The sequence below is a fragment of the Polypterus senegalus genome, chromosome 9 (assembly GCF_016835505.1).
Source record: "Polypterus senegalus isolate Bchr_013 chromosome 9, ASM1683550v1, whole genome shotgun sequence".
Lineage (NCBI taxonomy): Eukaryota > Metazoa > Chordata > Cladistia > Polypteriformes > Polypteridae > Polypterus > Polypterus senegalus.
The window spans coordinates 177,809,537-177,832,403 of record NC_053162.1 but is presented as its reverse complement, the minus strand read 5'-3'; the positions used below and the strand labels follow the sequence as shown (position 1 = coordinate 177,832,403).

The window sequence follows — 22,867 nt, the reverse complement described above, 5'->3', positions numbered from 1 at the left end:
GCATATATCCTTACCCAGGATTGTACCTGGAGAAGTCACTCCGGTTTCACTTAATAGTGTAGGTACAAATGGGCAGCAGAAGTTGTAAGTCCAGCTCGACTGTCGTTGAGTAGGGTGCTAAAGGCTGCCTCCATCAGTGGGTCAGATCGTGACATCTCACTGATCAGCTACCATCTGCCTGAAGCCAGTAACGTGCCAACCATTTAACACCTGCCTGCTCCATTGTGTGCTTAGAGCTTAGCATTTAAGTACAACAAGCAGATGGAACTGGCATATCAGGCAAATGTAAATTAAAAAAGAAGTTAGCAGCAGCTTGGTTTGCGAGCTGAAACATTAGGATCTTCTGCCATATTGTGTTAGAAGACCACCGGGAGATGGATGACTGCAGGCAAACTAGTACTACTGCCAGGCTAAATATACTGTAAGTGCAACTGCTATTCAGGAAACTATCATACTAGCCCTCCAGTGGATTTCACAAAATAAAAGAAGCGTACTTTATTTTGAAAAGGAAAATAACCTGAAGAACCTCCACAGGAAGAAGTTGCCTATGTAGTCGGGAACAGCCTACTGGCATCAGTGAACCCCCCAGCAGGTGGCTCAGAACACATCCGGTTCATCCGCATTGCAACGACTGCAGGCCCTGTGAACATCCTCAGTATTTATATGACCTCTCTTACATGCAAGTAAAGATGAAGAAACTGATTGTAAATATCCATAAGAATCAATTCCTATTCCTCCTTTGTAGCTTACTGTAAGTGCCAGAGCAGACGCTGATCACGTCCTGGCCATCTTGCTTTTTGTATCATGGAATTAGGAAGATGAAAGAGAATCAACAATGGCAAAGTTGCTTGGAGGTTTTCCAGATCCCACCGCTGGCACTAACTGGTGATCTGCCTTAAGTACCATAATATTAATGGGAAGTGTTCACAATGCTGACCGACAAACCAGTTATTTCCTGGTGTGCACTAAAGTGTGAATACAGCCAAATAATTGGGATCGTTCCCAACCTCAAGGTCACTCACTTAATGTATATTTGCTAAAACTGGGGACCTGAAATGGCAGGAGAAATGAATAATTTTCCTTTAGTGGTCAAGCTGGAACCAAATATCATGCCCTGCACTCCCCTGGAACCTTCAGTGGAGCCTAGAAGGGTATCTTGACATTTAGGGACCTACAATGGTGAGAGAAATTAATAATTTTCCTCCACTGGTCAATGCAGGAATGGTCAGCATGGGATGTGACTTGAAGATGGAAAAAAAATATCAGGAATGTCATCTAATATGCTGATGTCTCCACATTTGGAAAAAAGGAAAAGGACAAACATGAACTTATTTGATGCTAGCCTAATAATTATGGAACTTGTTGGTGAGGCCAAACAAGTAGCTTTGTTGACTCCTCCAGTGAGCCGTATACAGCAGCGCACAACACAAAGCAAGATGCTGTGTGATTACTGGCTATAGCTGTATAAAGACATCCAGTGCTCGAGTGTCTGTGGAAATGTACATGGAATATGCATGGTATAATGAAAGTTGCTGGCCCCCTTTGTGAGAAAAACAGATGCAAAGAGTTCTGTAACAGAGGCGCAAATCAGGTGAGGTTGAGGAGCATGTACTGGTACAACATGTTGCCGCACTCGCCACACAAAAAAAAACAGCTCAGGATCCTGGTTGGCAAACCTCTTGGCAGACATTTGGTCCAGTCCCACCTTTCAGAAATGACCATCTATCTGTCACAGCCAGTCCCCTTGGCCTGGCCCAGCTGCTGTGGCACTCAACAATGAGGATCCTATGAACCAGATCACCCTCTGTCGTAGTGCCATAACTGACACTCCATCGCAATGCAGGTAATGTGTCTCATTTGGGACTCTGAGAACAACCGCTCATTCGACACAAAGTCAAACCAGCAGTACCCACCATGATCAGTAAATGGCAAGATGGCTTGAGCAATACACTGATCTGCATTCCAGGGAAACAGTGGTGACATATTTCATTGCCATCGATGAATTGGCTATGATAGATCACCTGGATAATGTGCCCACACAGAAGTAGCTTCACAAAGCCATAGATTCACTTTCCAGCGGAAAACCATCAGGCACAGATGGTACACCTCCAGAACTTAAATGTGTGTATTTGTGTAGAAACTCTTCAATTTTTGAACTGAAGACTGTTTATATCAAATTTGAATCATTTTTCTGAAACAAACAAAGATAAACTGAATTTACATAACTTTAATTACTTGCATTGCAAGCATCATTTTGTATTATACTAATAATTTATGCATCTGTACCAGTAGGTTTCTTTTTACAATTAGCTTTTGATCAGGGAATGGGAAATAAATACAGATGACACACAACGTGTTTTAATTAATTAACATCCTGGGACAGGATGGATGCTGTAGGACTAGGAATTACAGAATTAGTTTACACGAGAAAGGAAGGAGTGCAAAGGTACTTAAAAAAAGATTCAACACTCTGATCAGAGTCATTTGTCTTCTGGACAAGATAGCCAATCAAATGCGTGTAGTGTCACATGTCGCAAAACCTCACGTGTGCATTTTAACATAAATGGACCAAACGGAGAAGGAGAGGAAGAAGAAAATGACACAAGGGCAACATAGGAAATGACATCAGAGATCAAGAGACGTGAGATCATCTGATTTGGATGTCAGAAAATGTGACTATGAATAACACAATCTGTTAAGCCAAATAGTGTCCAGGACAACATCCACCTCTTCACATTTCTGATTTTCAATAAGCTTTTCTAAAACTGTTTGTATCAAGACTTTGCTATCTATGGGGGGGGAGTCAAGCTAAAGTTAGAAAATGGGATTCATTAGAAAATGGAATGAACCTTCACAAAACTGATCATGTCATTTCTCAATGTCATCTCCACCCTTCTCAATGCACTTGCGCCACCTGCCTGGAAGTGCCTGGCAGGTTTTGTCTTGTCCTTGCAGCCACTGGTGCACCCAAGTTATCGTCAAACACCACATGCCGAGGGGTACTATCGTCAATAATGCAAGTTACTCTGACTTGCTGGAGGCCACTGTGAAGGCTGCTATTTTATCCAATCGGTGGGGACTGCTCTCTCAAGGGGTCCTTTTGCTGCCCACAGACAGCTAACACCAAGGCCTGTCTGGAAAAAGTGAGGTTTGAGGTACTGCCACATCCTCCTTATTCGGCAGATTTGGCACCGTGTGATTTCCACCTTTTTGGACTGCTAAAAAAAGAACATCTGGGTGGTCGTTGATTCAAGACAGATGACATCGTGTAGAAAAAGGTGCACGAGTGGTGGCTACGAGGACAAGACAAAAAACTTTCATTCTGGCACTTCCAGGCAGGTGGCACAAGTACATTGAGAAGAGTGGAGAGGAAATTGAGAAATCACAAGATCAGCTTTGTTAAGGTGCGTTCCATTTTCTGATAAATCCCATTTTCTAACTTCAGATTAACACCTCTTCATAGATTATTTTAATTTGTAATTTCTTCTACCAGTAATGGCGCACTGCATGATAACGTGCAGTGAATACACTTGACTTGAGCATTCCTAGTTTTCATTCTCTTTCTCTGTATGTTTAGCATTCATTTGCTCAGATGTTGATGCGCCTGCTGATTCCTGAGCAGCTCTTCTTTTCTCCACCCAAGTGACCCGCTTCTTCTCTTCTTCTGTTGGCATCTTTTTGCGTTAAAACTGACTAAGTCACTGTTTGTGTTGCAATTACTTAGTACGTTTTCTTCAATTTTTCACTTAAGCTAGCTCTTGAGGCAGACAGTAGACTCAAGAATGATTTAAGATATGAAGAGGTAGTGAAGTGACGGCGAAAGTGGTAGGGATGAGAATGGCGCCCATACACATGCGCTGCACAACCGACCTACTGTTCGCTTCTGAGAGCTGATTCTACAATAAATTAAAATAAAAAATAAAAAGAGGAATAACCTTGGAGGTCAATCAATACCCCGCAAGAAGAGTATATGTGGACCAAATTTCAGGTCAATAGTTCAAACGGTTTGCGAGCTATAGATGATTTAAAATCCTGGACAGACAAACGGACAGCCACGGTAGCATATTATATAAGAAGATGTGGTATTATTATACATTAAAAAATACTATGTTACTTTTATATTTTCTATGTGTTGTCTATTTTGTAGAGTGACTGAAATAATAAAAGGGCAACAAATGTGAGGAATATTGATGCTTTCTTGCCCACTGGGTTTATGAATGCTCTTGACATCTCTCCTTAATAATTAGAATCACTGCGGTAAACGTACAGTGAGACTTAGTTTGGTTGGTAAGTGGCACCTAACCCAAATAGCTGAGTTTTTAAGTGTGTTGTGATGACTCCTGCATGTTTGTTATCAAGTCTCTATGTAGAGAATCCCATGCAGAATATTGCAGAGTGACTGGCAATTGGCACCACCTGAGACTTTATTTAGGTAGGACATCTATAATTATGCATATCTATCTGTGTCCTTTGTGGAATATTGTTGAGTGACTGGCAATTGGCACCACTCGAGACTTTGTCTGGCTAGGATTGCTACAGTTGTGCTTGGAAGTTTGTGAATCCTTTAGAATTTTCTATATTTCTGCATAAATATGACCTAAAACATCATCAGATTTTCACTCAAGTCCTAAAAGTAGATAAAGAGAAACCAGTTAAACAAATGAGACAAAAATATTATACTTGGTCATTTATTTATTGAGGAAAATGATCGAATATTACATATTTGTGAGTGGCAAAAGTATGTGAACCTCACGGATGATCAGTTAGTTTGAAGGTGAAATTCAAGTCCGGTGTTTTCAATCAATGGGATGCCAATCAGGTGTGAGTGGGCACCCTGTGTTATTTAAAGAACAGGATCTATCAAAGTCTGCTCTTCACAACACATGTTTATGGAAGTGTATCAAGGCACAAACAAAAAAGATTTCTGAGGACTTCACAAAAAGAGTTGTTGATGCTCATCAGGCTGGAAAAGGTTACAAAACCATCTCTAAAGAGTTTGGACTCCACCAGTCCACAGTCAGACAGATTGAGTACAAATGGAGGAAATTCAAGACCACTGTTACCCTCCCCAGGAGTGGTCGGCCAACAAAGATCTCTCCAAGAGCAAGGCGTGTAATAGTCGGCGAGATCACAAAGGGTAACTTCTAAGCAACTGAAGGCCTCTCTCACATTGGCTAATGTTCATGTTCATAAGTCCACCATCAGGAGAACACTGAACAACAATGGTGTGCATGGCAGGCTTGCAAGGAGAAAGCCACTGCTCTCCAAAAAAAAATTTGCTGCTCGTCTGCAGTTTGCTAAAGATCACGTGGACAAACCAGAAGGCTATTGGAAGAATGTTTTGTGGACAGATGAGACCAAAATAGAACTTTTTTGTTTAAATGAAAAGCGTGATGTTTGGAGAAAGGAAAACACTGCATTCCAGCATAAGAACCTTATCCCATCTGTGAAACATGGTGGTGGTAGTATCATGGTTTGGGTCTGTTGTGCTGCATCTGGGCCAGGACGGCTTGCCTTCATTGATGGAACAATGAATTCTGAATTATATCAGAGAATTCTAAAGGAAAATGTCAGGACATCTGTCCATGAACTAAATCTCAAGAGAAGGTGGGTCATGTAGTAAGACAACGACCCTAAACACACAAGTCGTTCTACCAAAGAATGGTTAAAGAAGAATAAAGTTTATGTTCTGGAATGGCCAAGTCAAAGTCCTGACCTTAATCCAATGGAAATGTTGTGAAAGGACCTGAAGTGAGCAGTTCATGTGAGAAAACCCACCAACATCCCAGAGTTGAAGCTGTTCTGTACGGAGGAATGGGCTAAAATTCCTCCAAGCCGGTGTGCAGGAATGATCAAAGTTACGGAAATGTTTAGTTGCAGTTATTGGGGGTCAAAGCAGATACTGAAAGCAAAGGTTCACATACTTTTGCCACTCACAAATATGTAATATTCGATCATTTTCCTCAATAAATAAATTACCAAGTATAATATTTTTGTCTCATTTGTTCAACTGGTTTCTCTTTATCTACTTTTAGGACTTGAGTGAAAATCTGATGATGTTTTAGGTCATATTTATGCAGAAATCTAGAAAATTCTAAAGGGTTCACAAACTTTCAAGCACAACTGTATGTGTATGTGTGTGTATCTGTTAAATTTCAAGGACAAGAGTAGATAAACCCAATAAACTTTCCAGGGTGGTCTCACAAAATTCACGATAATACAGTGCATTAAAACAGCAAGTGGCAGGCACTCCATGGTCTAAGTTGCCTTTGAATGCACTTTAAGGGGGTGTTGTGCTGTGAGGTTCAGTCAGGTTTCAGAACAAATCACAGCACAGAAACTGCACTCGTTAAAGTAGTAAATGACTTGCGCGTGAATGCAGACAGAGGCCATTTATCTGTTCTCATCCTCTTAGATCTGAGTGCTGCATTTGACACCATTGATCACAACATTCTTAGAAATCGCCTTAGTCAATGGGTGGGCCTCTCTGGCAGGGTCTTAAATTGGTTTGAATCCTACCTGGCAGGTAGAAAATTCTTTGTGAGTTGTGGTAATTACAACTTAAAGACACATGATATCCGAAATGGTGTTCCACAAGGCTCTATCCTGGGTCCGCTGCTCTTTTCAATCTACATGCTTCCGTTAGGTCAGATTATCTCAGGGCACAACATGAGCTACCACAGCTATGCTGATGACACACAGCTGTACTTATCAATAGCACCTGATGACCCTGATTCTATTGATTCACTGACACAATGTCTGACTTGTATCTTAGAATGGATGAATAGTAACTTTCTCAAGTTAAATAAAGAGAAAACTGTATCCATTATTGCTAATCACTAAGATTTCAATGAGGCTATTAGAAATAAACTGGATACATTAGGATTAAAAGTCAAGACGGAGGTAGAAAGCTTAGGGGTAATTGTTGACTGTAATCTGAATTTTAAATCACATATTAATCAGATCACTGGGACAGCATTTTTTCACTTAAGAAACATAAGTAAAGTTAGACCGCTTATATCACTGAAAGATGCTGAGAAATTAATTCACGCATTTGTTTTTAGTAGACTAGATTACTGTAACGCACTCCTCGCAGGACTACCCAAGAAAGACATAAATCGTTTGCAACGAGTGCAGAATGGAGCTGCTAGAATCCTAACTAGGAAAAGAAAATCTGAGCACATCACACCAGTTTTAATGTCACTACACTGGTTACCTGTGTCATTCAGGATTGATTTTAAAATTCTGCTTATGGTTTATAAAGCCTTAAATAATCTCGCCCCATCTTATATATCGGAATGTCTTTCATCTTATATTCCAAATCGTAACCTCAGATCTTCAAATGAGTGTCTGCTTAGAATTCCAAGAACAAAACTTAAAAGAAGTGGTGAGGCGGGCAGCCTTCTGCTGCTATGCACCTAAAATCTGGAATAGCCTGCCAATAGGAATTCACCAGGCTGATACAGTAGAGCACTTTAAAACACTGCTGAAAACACATTACTTTAACATGGCCTTTTTATAACTTCAATTTAACTTAATCCTGATACTCTGTATGTTCAATTCATCATAATAACTACTCATTGTGGCTCTAAAATCTGTACTGACTCCAACTCTCTCTTCTGTTTCTTTTTCTGGTTTCTTTGTGCTGGTGGCCTGCGCCACCTCCACCTACTCAAAGCTTCATGATGCTCCAACAATGATGGATGGATTAAAGGGCAGAAGTCTACTTGACCATCATCATTATCAAGCCCTTCCGTGAGAACCCTAAATCCAAAGAGGACGATTTCATTTATGTGAGGTAGAATGCCCAGAGGGGACTGGGCGGTCTCATGGTCTGGAATCCCTACAGATTTTATTTTTTTCTCCAGTCGTCTGGAGTTTTTTTTTTTTTTCTGTCCCCTCTGGCCATTGGACCTTACTCTTATTTGATGTTAATTAATGTTGATTTATTTTGTTTTCTTATTGTGTCTTTTATTTTTGTATTCTTTATTATGTAAAGCACTTTGAGCTACTGTTTGTATGAAAATGTGCTATAGAAATAAATGTTGTTGTTGTTGAAATTTTGCATACAAGTTGATAAATATTTTGTATGTCTTTATTTGTAACTTAGACAAAGCAATGTAATATTAGTGTTACATTATTGATAAGAACAGCAATGGTTTCATGGTTAAGAACCCATTCCCCCTTTTTAGGAATGAGTCTTTGTCATTTTACGACAGGGTTGGGGTGAAGTGCCTAAAGCAAGTTTGGCAAGTGATTCTCTGCAGGACTCTCTCAGTCAAGCTGCATGGAGGCCAACTATCTAGCTGGCAAGCTTCACCTGAACAAATGGTTTTGGGGGAAGGTGTGAAAGTATTCTATGCCCCATTGGTCTAAAGTATGGCTGTTTGGAATTGTCTTGTATCAGAAGCCCTTAAGTACCATGACGCCCTATTGACTATAGGGGTTGGACAGAAAATCTATACATTTGCTTGCTTTACCCTTCCTTAACTCTTTCTCTCTCGAAATCGTCTGATGAAGGAGCATCTCACACACCATGAACTGAAAAGGGCAACACAATGAAGAGCACAGCTTGGTGGCCATATTGAGACAGGCATGCTGGCCGTTCTGAAAAAAGCTGACCAAAAATGAGGACTTAACTAGAGACATTTTAGGTAACTAGCAAGTCTGTGTGACACATCGACATTTATCAGGTTGTATGGTTGCCAATATTCAAATGTACTTTTGCTTATTGTTATTATTTATGGATATTATCAATAATACATTATTTAAATTGTAACTTACCTCCTGATTGTCTTTTACTCTGTGTAATTACCTGAGGTTATACATGTAGAAGGGAAGGTGAGGAGATGTTATATACTACAATACCTGATAAACAGTGGTAAGTCTGTGAGATTTATAGCATTCTGACAAAGGCTACATATTAATAATACAATAGGGGAAAGTAGAGTCAAGACAAAAAGGTGTCCCATACTTCAGATTCAACGGATTCTCCCAATTTTTTCCCTGGACGTGGAGATCAGCAGGTGTATTGGAAAAGCTGTGTCAGCCATGGCCAAGCTGACCAAAAGGGTTTGGAGCAACAGGCTTATTCAACTGGACACTAAAATGCGTTTCTGCCAGGGTGGCATCTGCAGCAAGGCAGAGACCACTTCCATGCACCAGAAGTGCCATCGCAATGGCTTTCTTATACACATCCTAGACATCATGTAACCGGACAGCATTTCTCATAGTGAAACCCTGGTATTGACTTGGCACGTTCCCGTTTTTAAATCAACAATGCTTCTGCTGGCTTGATATGTTAATGTGCAATGGACGAGAAACGGCGGAACGCCCAAAGATGTTCTGCACTGGCAACTCGCCACTGGCACTAGACAAACTGGATACCCCTGCCTTCACATTCAATGATGTCTGTAAACAGGACGTGAAAGCGTGTGGCATCTGTCCAACTGAGAGGTGCTGGCAGCTTGCTGGGCACAAATCCATATCAGATTACATTTGGTTTTTGACTTCATATTCATTTTTTATTCATTTTTGTCAAGGGTGACAAGAATTTCTGGAGCTTCTGTTACAGCATATTGGTTACTGTGCCACAGAACTCCAACAAAACCAGCCAAGAAGAACTCTGTTGGTTCCTAGCACACATGTATGCCACAATCATTACACTTTCAAAATATATTTTATCAAAGAGACACACTTCCCCAATGGTATTACATTTTTGAGTTGACAGGTGCTGTCCAGGACGGTCTACTTGAAGACTACTAATTCATCAACTTGTCAGGCAATCATCGCTAAGCTGGCTGAATCGGAGGTTTTTCACAGTCATTTTTCGGCTACTGGGAACATTAATTCATTCTGACACCCTGGCAGGTTTCTTAAAGCAGCAACACATTTAATATCTTCAATTACAAAATTACAGGAAAGTGAGGGAAAAAAAATCTTGACAGGAGAGAAAAAAAATATTACTTTTATAATACTTCACTCAAAAAAAACATTACTAAAATGTAAAACTGAATTGGCTAAATGTCTGTGGACTCAACATGAAATTGCCGCGGATCAAAAGCTCTTAACTCTAAGTTTGTTGAATACTTCAGGAAGTTGTGGATGGCAGCTGGCATGTCAGAGGACCTCCTCGTAGCCTCAGTTGAGGTGTGTAGTAACTCAATGAGATGAGAGGGGGCACTGCCACTAACCCTTCTCTTTTCCTTCTTTCCCCACAGTGCCAAGAAGCTACCCTGTGACACCGATTAACCCCGTCCCTTCCGGTCCACCCGCCATAAAGTCCCAGAAGGAGGCGCCATTTATTGGCCTAACCAACTGCCGGACGGAGATCCGCTAGAGAGGACTGCATTTGAACCCTCTTATTTATTATTTCTTGCATACAGAATGCATGCTAAAGAGCATCGTTTCTCTTCTTTTACTTTTCGTTTTTGTCCGTGGACAATAAAAGGGACGATCTGGGTGAGGCCCCAAACTTTCTTTTGTTGTCTGGAAGACCAGTCATTCCCACACCCAGCCACATAGCATAGTCAGTAACATTTGCTAAAGAGTCAGCTCCATTCACAACAGTTTCATTTGTCGATATCACGCATTACCACGTTATCATTTAAAAAGGCATACATTTGTCTGTGTCTTCGTTTATCATTCGTTTTTGACCCCTGAGAGTGAAGACCTCTAAAAATGGTCTCCAGAGCTGAATGCTTTCATCAGAGCAGGGTAAGCGTTGTGGTGTGGACGACCGAAAATGATAACTCTAATCAAGCTCTGATTGGTTCGTGCTTATTTCCTGATTGGACTCTGGGCATTCAAGGATTGGTCACCCTTAACTGAAGGAAAGACATTTACAAAATAATACACATAGAAGATTTGCTTTTTATATATGTATGTTGTGGTGTGAAATTTTGCATACAAGTTGATAAATATTTTGTATGTCTTTATTTGTAACTTAGACAAAGCAATGTGATATTAGTGTTATATTACTGATAAGAACTACCCCTCACCCCTTTTAGGACTGTGTCAAAATAGCGAATAATTTTATGACAGGGTCAGTGAAAGTGCCTAAAATCAGTTTGGCCAGTGATTGATTCTCTGCTGGACCCTCTCAATCAACCCCCACAGGAAAGCCAGACTACCTAGCAGGCAAGCATCAGCTCAACAAATGATTTTGGGGGCAGGTGTGAAAGGTACTGTGTGCCCCCATTGGTCTGAAGTATGGCTATTTGGGATTGGTTTGAATCAGAGGCCATTCTGTAGCACAATGCCCTATTGGTGTAAAGATCTGGACAAAGAAGGTACAAATTCAGTTGCTTTACTCCTCCCTCTCTCTCGCTCACACCATCATGATGAAGGAACATCTTACACACCATGAATTGAAAAGAAGACTCCCTGAAAAGCACAAATCAACTGCCATATTGAGACAGTCATGCGGCCTGACCTGAAGAAAATGATGCCTTAACTAGAGACATTCAAAGTAACTAATAAGTCTGCATGCCGCCTGAAACTACACCAGCATTTATCAGGTGGTATGGTTGCCAATATTCACTTGTATTTTGCTTATTGTTATCATTTATGAATATTATCAATAATATATTATTTAAAGTTGTAACTTAACTCCTGATTGTCTTTTACGCTGTGTAATTACCTGAGGTTATAAATGTAGAACGGAAGGTGGGGAGAAGTTATAAGGTACAATACCCTAGTAACGGGGGTACGTCTATGGGGGTTGAGGCCTTCTGACAAAGGTTACACAATAAAGAATACAAAAGGGCGAAGGAGAGTTATAGAGGACTCTAGCGAGACAAAACTATATATATATATATATATATATATATATACAGTAATCCCTCCTCGATCGCAGGGGTTGCGTTCCAGAACCCCCCGCGATAGATGAAAATCCACGAAGTAGAAACCATATGTTTGTGTAGTTATTTTTATATATTTTAAGCCCTTATAAACTCTCACACACTGTTAACATTATTAGAGCCCTCTAGACATGAAATAACACCCTTTAATCAAAAGTTTAGATGACAAGACACAGATGACAGTTCTTTCTCACAATTAAAAGAATGCAAATAGATGATCTTCTCTTCAGGAGCAGAGAATTTCAGAGGGAGAAAGAGAGAGAGTGCTGGCAAAGAAAAGCAAACAATCAAAAAATCAATACGTGTGCTTTTAAGTTTGCGGGCATTTTTTAGAGGAGCGTCAGTATCTTCTAAGCAAACAGCCCCTCTGCTCACATCTCCTCCGTCAGGCGCAGAGAACGTCAGAGAGTGAGAACGAGATTAAAGCAACAATCAAAAAATCAATACATGTGCTTTTGTGCTTTTAAATATGCTGAGCACCGCAATAAAGCAGCATTTTTTTAGAGGAGTGTCAGTATCTTTTGTGCAAACAGCCCCTCCGTCAGGCGCAGAGAATGTCAGAGAGGGTGAGAGAGAGGCAGAGACAAGCAAACAATCAAGCTCCGCGCGGGATGCATATCTTATAGCATTGAGGAGTTTTAGTTAATGTGTAATACATGCTCTGATTGGGTAGCTTCTAAGCCATCCGCCAATAGCGTCCCTTGTATGAAATCAACAGGGCAAACAAACTGAGGAAGCGTGTAGCATAAATTAAAAGACCCACTGTCTGCAGAAATCCGCGAACCAGCGAAAAATCTGTGATATATATTTAGATGTGCTTACATTTAAAATCCGCGATAGAGTGAAGCCGCGAAAGTCGAAGCGCGATATAGCGAGGGATTTCTGTATATATATATTGCCACAGATGGCCGGGGTCCTTGCCCAGCCAGGACACCTCTTCATTGAGAGGACCGGGGGAGCAAGCGTGGGCAGCAGAGTACCTTCCCCAAGATGCTAGATAGCAGCCTCCATGGGTTGCAGTGGTGCCTCGGATTCCCACAGGGCTTCATGGGAGTTGGAGTTATCTACAGCCCTGTTGGGATCCAGGGGTGCCACCAGGTGATGCTACAACAGCTGCTGAGCCCTCTTGGGCGGGTTTTCTGCCACACTTGGAAGTCCAGGGGTGGTATAAAAGGAGCCAGCAGCCACCACTCTGGGAACCAGAGTTGGGAGGATAGGGACTAAGCTTGCCGGATAGGAGTGGAAGAGAAGTTAAAGAGAAGTATTGGGATTGTGATTGATAGTGCTTATTGGACTGTGGTGTGGGGTCATGGGGACGGGAAAGATGTTCCACATGAGCGAAGAAAAATAAAAGCACTTTGTTTTTAGTAGTGTGCCTCCCATGTCTGTATGTGTTGGGTAGAGCACTGGTATAGTGCCTCTTTTTGTCACTAATATATATATATATATATATATATATATATGTATATATATATATATATATATATATATATATATATATATATATATGTATGTATTGTGAAACAACTTTTGAGTGTTCAATGGATTTACACATTTTAGCCATTTCTGAACTTAAATTTAAGCTTATTCACATGATGTCTGTGTGCGCTTGCAAATCAGAGTGAGAGTCTGTGGGCACAAATCTAGAAAATGAATCACTCAATCTAAATGAAACTTGGCACAGTTATTATCTCTGCAAAATGCATGAAGTGTATTACTTTCAATCAAAATTGCTTTAGCAAATGCTGCTCTACAGAAACAATGATTTTACAGGAGCATCAGACGTTAAACGCCCTAAACATGTTTCATGTTTGCCTGCCGCCAGTGCCAATAATTAAAATGCATTTTAAAATCATTCAAATGTTTTGCAAAAACATTATGCTTTACTTTACTAGGTTTTGGATGATGTATTTTTTATTTAGGCTCTCCAAACGTGTGTAATTGACAACTACTGCAAAAAATAAAAACAAGCAAAATACTCATACTGTACTTTGGCTTTTTTGTCAATGGTGAAAACTCATAAACAACACATTTACTATCAGTAAGTATGATGTATTTTTTGATTTTGGTTTTACTCAAGTCAGTAGTCCTTTCTTTTCTTGCAACCCAATTTAGCCTTTTGTGTGCCATCATGAGCCACAATTGCGGCAGAGCATCATTCAGGGGATCCACTCCCCTTTGCGGAACTGCCAGCGATCGTCAATCAGGGGTAGGAGGATATGGGTCCCCGTTGGAGAATCCCCATCAATTGTCAACTGGGGTGATAGTTTTCCCCTTGCAAGTGACGACCCATCACAAGGCTTTCCACATATTGTTCATTACCCATTCTTATTCAGTACAACAGCTTCTTGTGAAATTCACCTGATAATTTTAAATTTATGATCTGCTTATTAAAATAAGGAACATACTATACTCTCTGGAGAGTAACATTTGTATAGAGTAAACCTTTAGCTACACTGGTGGGCCATGGCAGTATTGACTTGGACCCCCCACATCACATGACATGCTCGATTCTTCCTTAGGTGACTGAGTTTTTTGCAATATTGGTAGTGACATACTTCACGTCTTCTACAACTCTGCGACGGCCAGTGTGGTGTACTGGGTTGGTGACATCACTTCAAGACAGGCCCTCCAAATCAACAAGCCCATTAAAAGGGCAGGCTCAATTATGGGATGCACTCTGGACCTCCTGGAGGTAGCGGGGGAGGAGAGAATTAAAACAAAACTGAGTGCCGTCATGAATAATGCTGCACATTCTCTCTCTGACACACCAACACTGAGGGGTATCAGCCAATGAACCATTCAGCAAAAATGTGTCAAGAACGCTACTGGGGTTCCTTCATACCAACAGCAAGATGCTTATATAGTGCCTCACAGGGACTGGGATTGACAAGTTGGAAGTTCTCTTTCTTTTCTATTTTCTTCCTTTGTAGGGATTCTGGTATGTGTTCAAACCATAGTGTGTGTGTGTGTGTGTGTGTGTGTCTGTCTATCTATGTAATGTTATCCTTCCGACTACACTACCATATCTATCCATTATATAGTGCCTTTCACATATCTATCTATTGTCATGCACGAGTGTTTGGGGAACAGCGGATCGACCTGGTTTGCTTCGGAAAACGTCCCGCAAGGGGTCGACAGCAGTGTACTAGCTTGTCTTTCTTTCCTTCTTCAGAAAGCCCAAAATCTCACAGCCGTAAACAATGCCCGGACGGCTATAGGAAGCACACACTTCCGGGTCTATTCAATCCCTTTGTTGACCCTTGATGACGTCACAATCCCAGAATCCATCACAACTATCCCAGAATCCCTCACATCAATGTCCGGTCCGCCTCCATGAAATGTCCGCCCTTTCTCCCTTCAGTGTCTTTTGATTTCTTGTATTGGAACGACTGACGAATCTTTTGTTACAGTATACGGGGCTAAAAACCCCAAACCTTGAATGATTCTTGTCTCTTTATTACAGTGGCGTAGTCGGCAGGATAGACAAGGGTCCGAATGATGACAGAAGGACAGGACCTGAACGCGGTCCTCAACACATTGGTCGCGGAGCTCCAGGCCGTCAAGGCGGAACATGCCTCAACCAAGGCGGAGCTCGCAGAAACGAAGAGGCGGCTGCGGAAACGGTAAGACCGGAGCCCCCCAAGCCATTACACCCTCTGATGCTACCTCTCACCGGGGAGTACGACATAGAGTCGTATCTCTCCATATTTGAGAGGACGGCAACCCGACACCAGTGGCCGCAGGTGGAGTGGGCGTCCATTTTAGCCCCGTACCTGAAGGGGCCTGCGCAACGGGCATATCATGACCTCCCTGAGGAGGAAGCCATCCAATATGAACTCCTGAAGGCTGAGATCTATCAGCGATACGGGGTGACCTCCGGCCAACAGGCACGCGTCTGGCGTCACTGGCGCTTTGACCCCGCACTACCGGCTAGAGCCCAGGCATTCGAATACTGGGGCAAGCTCGGGCACTGACTACGGCCAGATAAAAACCACGCTCGCCAGGTGGTGGAGCAAGTGGCGGGCGAGGGTCTGATTTACATAATGCCGGATTATCTCGCTTAACAGGTCTGGAGGCACCCGTTTGCGGATATGAACGGCCTTCTGGAGCGACAGCTGGCGGTGACCCAACTCGGGGGGACTAAGAGGCCAGCGCCTGGGTCGCGGCAGGGACGGGCCATTGTCCCCGAGCCCACTCGCCGCGCCACGGAGGCTCCGGTCAAGCCGAAAGAAAGAAGGCTTCAAGTGCGGGGAGCCGGAACATCTGTTGCCAGCTTGTCCTCTCAACCAGGAGCCGATGGACTACAGCTGGGCGAAGGAAGAGAGGTACTGTGCATTGTCTAATCCCCTTGCGGTCACAAATATGGGAGTGGTGTTGTTAAATGGGCACTTGGTGCTGACAATGTTTGATTCCGGGAGTAACATAACCATTGTTGCTCGCCGTTACGTCTTACCGCGACAATGGCTCGCTCAACGTATGGGCGTGAGATGTGTGCATGGGAAGACCAGAACTTATAGGTCCGCGAGGTGCTTCATCACTTGGGAAGGGGCTCTGAAACAACTGGTGGTCGCTGTGATGCCAGAACCCCCCTTCCCAGTCATCTTGGGACGAGACTGGTCGAACACTAAAAGCGGTGGGACCGTCACCACTCCTGTTCCTAGGCTAGGTCTGGTCATAGAGGGACAGGGGCCCCTCCCCGCTGTTCCCACACCGTGCACTTCGGCAGCTATTGATGACTTAGAGGGGTCGGGGGAGCCCTCTTCGGGGAAGGACCTCGACCCGGAAGATGTCCCAAGCGGAGCTCCGGAGCCGGCAAGTGCTCCCGCGGCTCCACTTACGGACATATTTGCCGGCTTGGACACCCAGTACCGGTCCACGCCGGCATTCTTTAAGCGTGAACAGTGGAACGATGATTCCTTGAGGTTTGCCAGGAATGCATATCGTCCATGGCCTCCACACCACACGGGCCCTACTTTGTACTCGAAAACGATTTACTTTATCAGGTTGCTGAGCACGAAGGCGAGGTGCGGAAGTTGTTGCTAGTGCCGCGAACCTACCGGCGGGAGGTTTGTGAACTGGCTCACGCCCATCTCCTAGGTGCCCATCTGACATTAGAGAGGATAAAGCTCCGGTTTTATTGGCCCGGGGTCAATGAGGAGGTCTGCCGTTTCTGTCAGTCCTGCCCGGTCTGTCAGCTGCGTCAGATTCCCCAAAGGGACTGTGCTCCTCTGATCCCGATCCCCCTGATAGATATCCCTTTTGAGCGGATCGGTGTTTATCTGGTTGGCCCCCTAGAGCCTTCCGTACGTGGTCACAAGTATATTTTGGTGATGGTTGACTACGCAACCCGATACCCCGAAACAGTCCCCCTGCGTTCTGCTAATACTAAAAACATCGCACGGGAATTAGTAGCCCTGTTTTCCCGAGTGGACATAGCCAAAGAAGTCCTCACGGACCAGGGTACGCCTTTTACATCGGATACGTTCAGGGAGGTTGCCAAACTACTTCAGATTAAGCATCTCAAGGCATCCGTCTATCATCCCCAGACGGATGGACTAGTTGAGCGCTTCAATCAAACACTGAAGCAGATGCTCCGCAAGGTGGTCAGCGCGGACAGTAGGAACTGGGACCAACTTTTACCCCTTGTGCTTTTTGCTTATAGGGAATTCCCCCAAGCCTCCACAGGGTTTTCCCCATTTGAGTTGTTATATGGACGACAGCCCCGGGGCTTATTGGATGTGCTCAAAGAAGGCTGGGAAGGGGAGGCACTTCCCTCCACTAACCTCCTAGAATATATCGCTCACTTACGCGATAGACTGACTAAAATCCGGCCCCTACTTGAGGATCACATGTCCAGGGCTCAAGCAGCGCAGGTCCGTAACTACAACAGAAACACCTCTCTACGCGAGTTCCAGCCTGGGGACCGCGTAATGGTGCTCGTGCCCACCTCCCACTCGAAACTCTTGGCTCATTGGCTAGAGCCCTACGAAGTGAAAGAGAGAAAAGGACTCGTGGACTATTTGGTGAGTCAACCAAATCGTCGACCGAGTGAGAGAGTATACCATATCAACCTTCTGAAGCCGTGGAGAGACAGGGAGAACGCTCCGCCTCCCGGCCCCGCTCTCTCCCTTTACTCAGAAAAGACCCCGCTTAACTTCGGTTCTAATTTGTCACCCCACCAACGGCAGGAACTCGAAAGAGCCATCCTGTCTGTCCCGGAGGTGGTCAGCGAAGCAACCGGCCGGACCCCGCTGATTGAGCACGACATTGTAACCGACCCGGGGGTGGTTGTCCGGGAACGACCCTACCGCCTCCCTGAGGCGAAACGCGCTGAGGTGGAGCTAGAGGTTCAAAAGATGCTTGACTTAGACATCATTGAGGAGAGCCATAGCCCCTGGTCTAGTCCTATCGTCCTCGTATCCAAACTGGACGGGTCGTGGAGGTTCTGCAATGACTTCAGACGTCTTAATCAGGTCTCGAAGTTCGACGCATACCCCATGCCCCGGGTGGATGAGCTCTTAGAGAGATTAGGGACGGCCCGCTATCTGACCACTCTTGATATGACGAAGGGGTATTGGCAAATTCCCTTAACGGCATCCGGCAGAGAAAAAACATTTGGGCACGGGGCACTGGCAACCTTCCAACATCTGGTAGATAGAGTGCTACGGCCCCATCAGTCCTACTGTGCTGCATACCTGCATGACGTTGTTATCTATTCCAACACGTGGGAGGAACATGTCGTGCAGGTTTACACGGTCCTCCTGACGCTAGTGAGAGCCGGAATTCGCATCAACCCGCGTAAATGTTATTTTGGGATGAGCGAAACCCGTTATTTGGGTTACCTAGAGGGTGGTGGGCTGGTGAGACCACAGTATACCAAAGTAAAAGACATCCTGGAATGGCCCCGTCTGATGGTCAAGAAGCAGGTGCAAGCCTTCCTAGGGTTAGCGGGGTACTACCGCCGGTTTGTGCCTCGCTTCTCCGAGGCAGCAGCACCCTTGACGAACCTGACAAAGAAAGGGGCCCCTTTACATGTGGTGTGGACCGATGACACGGAGCGGGCATTCAGTGACCTGAAACGGGCCCTTACTTTGGCACCTGTGTTAAGGACACCTAACTTCTCGCTTCCTTTTATTCTCCAGACAGATGCTTCGGACACAGGTCTGGGTGCCGTGCTGAGCCAAAGCATTGATGGTGTTGAACACCCTGTGATTTACCTGAGCCGGAAACTGCTGGGCCGGGAGACGAGGTATGTGGCGGTGGAGCGGGAGGCCCTAGCCATCAAATGGGCGGTGACGCACCTGCGGTACTACCTGCAGGGCCGGGAATTCACCCTGGTGACGGACCACGCCGCCCTCCAGTGGATGGCTCTGCATCGGGAGTCGAATCCCCGGGTCACCAGGTGGTTTTTGGACCTGCAGCCGTTTAAGTTCACCGTCGTTTATTGCCGGGGCACCCCGCAGGCCAACGCTGATGCGCTCTCTCGCGTGCACGACCTCTAGGTTCGGGTAGCCCGACCCGACGGGTCTGGGATAACGGGGGTGAGGGTCCTGTCACGCACGCATGTTTGGGGAACAGCGGATCGACCTGGTTTGCTTCGGAAAACATCCCGTGAGGGGTCGACGGCAGTGTACTAACTTGTCTTTCTTTCCTTCTTCAGAAAGCCCGAAGTCTCACAGCCATAAACAACGCCCGGACGGCTATAGGAAGCACACACTTCCGGGTCTATTCAATCCCTCTGTTGACCCTTGATGACGTCACAATCCCAGAATCCATCACGACTATCCCAGCATCCCTCACATCAATGTCCGGTCCGCCTCCATAAAATGTCCATCCTTTCTCCCATCAGTGTCTTTTGATTTCTTGTATTGGAACGACTGACAAATCTTTTGTTACAGTATACGGGGCTAAAAACCCCAAACCTTGAACGATTCTTGTCTCTTTATTATACTATCTATTGTCACAAGAATAGACGAAAGACATTAAAAAGGTTTGGAGTAGCTACCCGTATTTTGTGCCCTGGCTGCAAAATGGGTAAATAGATTATGAGATGTTCACAGGTCTGAATCCAAAACAGAACTGAACTTAAGGTTGTAAAGATGGCGGCTTTAAAGGCCATGACAGGCAGTGTCGTCATCAGTTGGGCCGAAACTGAAAGTGAAATCATCAGTGGGCCCGGAAGTGACATCATCAGTGCCCCCAAAAGCACCCCAGATTGCGTTCCTTGTGTGATTTTAGGGATATACAAGAAATAAATTGTCGTTGTTGTGTTTGTTGTGATCTGCCTTTGTCTCACAGTTTCAGCAGCCCCGATTGGTGGAATCCTTCACGTGGGTCGAGCCAATTAGGGAGGCCATCAATGTGCGGCATCCCTTGGTGGATAAAGGGAAAAAAAAAAAAACAAAACAAATAAATCAGCTGTTGTGTATTAGTGAGTGGTGAATTTGGTGCAAAAATTAGGCAGTGAGTAGGCGATCTGTCTTATTTTTTGAGTGTTTTTTTCCCCTTTTGTTGTTTTAATTGCTCTGTGTTGCTTTGTCTTCCGGCCTTCTGACTTCAGGTTTGTCCTTTCAACGATTTCTCTGGCTGCTCTGTCTAAATCTCCTGCCTATCCTTTTATCCAGTGCTTTGTTAAAATTTCACTTGCTTTTTCATTTAATGTTTCTGTTGCCTTTATTATCTAACTTATACTGATTTACGTGATATTTTAAAGGTACGAGGAGGTGATCCTTCTGTAATGCTCCTCGGGTCCCAATGGTGCCGGATTACTGAAGGTCCACCTACAGGGTTATGCTATAAAAAAATTCAAATTTCACAGTTGTTTTTATACCTTGATAAAAGTCTCTGGTTTAGAGTGATATACTTTATTTCAATTCCAATTATTTAGCGTTTCCGTACTTCATAGAAAATGAAGACACATGTAGTAAACTCATAAATAAATAAACAGGGTATTGCTAACTCGCCACATATTTAAGGAATTGGAGGAAATTCCACACAGACATGGAGAGAATGTGCAAACTCACACACACACACACACACACACACACACACGGTGCTTGGGTCAGGACTGTGCCAACATACTATTTCTAGAACTTACCGTGTGTCGACAGAGGGACAGCCAGCCAAGAGAGACTCAGACACATGAGGATACAGAGGAAAGGCCGTGAAGGTACACGCAGGGCAAGACAGAGCAAAAATTTTTAAATTATTGGTAACACTTTCGTTTTAGGTACTGCAAAAATGTATCTGTTACTTGTTTACTTTTACGCAAAGAGACCTTCTGGTGTTAATAACAGTTAGAAAGCTTCAGCACAGTGGAATCAGTGTGATGTGGAAATAAATTCATTTTAGAATGGTCAGAAGTGAGACCTACAGTGGATGTAGAAAAGAATCCTCCTCCTTGAAAATATTCAGGTTTTGATGCTTTATAGCCTTAAATAGAAAACATACACAAAAGAAAACATACACAATCCTCCCTGGATGAGGATTTCCACACAGATGACCGCAGGGCATGCTGGGACCTGTAGACCCATCGGGCAGCCCTGTTGGGAACTGAAGGGATTCCCGATCCGCACTTTTTTGGGACTTCCAATTGACCCGGAAGTACTTCCATTGGGCTACACCCTAGAACCGGCCGCACCCCAGGGTCCAAGATAAAAGAGACCGGTCGACCTCATCCAGGTGAGATTCAGAGTCGGGTGGAAGAGGATGAGGTTTGCCTGGAAGAGCGGAAGGAGAGAAGATTTCGATTTGGTTTATGTCACTTTTGGTGCCTTTTGTACAAAGAATTTGTGTTAATACTTGAGACCTGTGTCTGTGCAATTGTGTCTAGGGTTTGGGGGTGCCTGCGGTGGGCTGGCGCCCTTCCCGGGGTTTGTTTCCTGCCTTGCACCCTGTGTTGGCTGGGATTGGCTCTAGCAGACCTCTGTGACCCTGTAGTTAGGATATAGCAGGTTGGATAATGGATGGGCTTGGGGGTGCTGTGATGCCCCCTAGTGGCCACAGAGTAATACATACAGTATGTATACAGTAGACCCCCATGAAGTCGCGGTTCAGGGTTCGCGGACTCAGTCGTTCGTGGATTCCTCCTTAGAACTTAACTATTAATTGTTAGCGGAAATTGCAAATATCCTCCGCAATTTTTTATGCCTATTTTCGTGGCAATACTGTGCTGTAGAGAGAACAGGAAGCAACCGCTGAGAGTAACGCAGTTTGGGATGGTGAAAGTAGCCAATCCGAGAGCGTTATTCGTTTCTCCTTGCTGCTGATTGACTGCTGCCCTGTGGCGCGACTCCAGCTGAGTGTCCTCATGTTTTCCATTTTGTTATTGTATTAATTTTGTTATTCTTAAACGCACAAGATGTCGCCGAAACGCCCTGCACCTTCTACGGCTTCTGGCACTGAGCCTAAACGCCAGAAGAAGTTTAAAACACTCCAGGAAAAGGTTGAACTACTCGATTTGCTCCAGGAACTAAAAAGTTATGCTGCAGTAGCTCGCCACTATGGCATTAATGAAAGCACTGCACGCTACATGAAGAATGAAGCAGCGATCTGGAGTACCGTATCTGTAAGTTTCTGTGATAGTGCCAAAAAAGGTAACGACCATAAGGAATAAAAATATCGTCAGGATGGAATCTGCCTTGGCACTGTGGATCACCGACTGCAGGAAGAGGAACGTCCCCTTGGACGGTAACATCATCTGTGAGAAAGCACGGAAATTGTACCAGCAGTTCGCAACAGAAGACAAAGTAGCAACTTCCCATCACAATGTTCCTGAAACCTATAAAGAAAAGCCAGCATGAAACCCCACCAGAAGACGACCTGTCCAAAGATACGACTCCTCCTGAAGCGCCTGAATAAGAGGTGCAACCCGAGGAGGTTTAAATCCTCTGCATCCTACTGCACAGCTACTTCATCATCATCATCATTATTATTCATCATTGGTGAGTACCCGTACATTTTACTGTATTTTAATTAAATGAAATTATTATGTATTTACTCTA

At 44.1% G+C, this 22,867-nt stretch overlaps 1 protein-coding gene across 3 annotated transcripts in view; it reads right to left on the bottom strand.

Annotated features, from left to right (window-relative positions):
- Positions 1 to 22,867, bottom strand: part of traf1 (TNF receptor-associated factor 1) — a 145,279-nt gene that overhangs the window by 60,199 nt on the left and 62,213 nt on the right. The window lies entirely within an intron of this gene.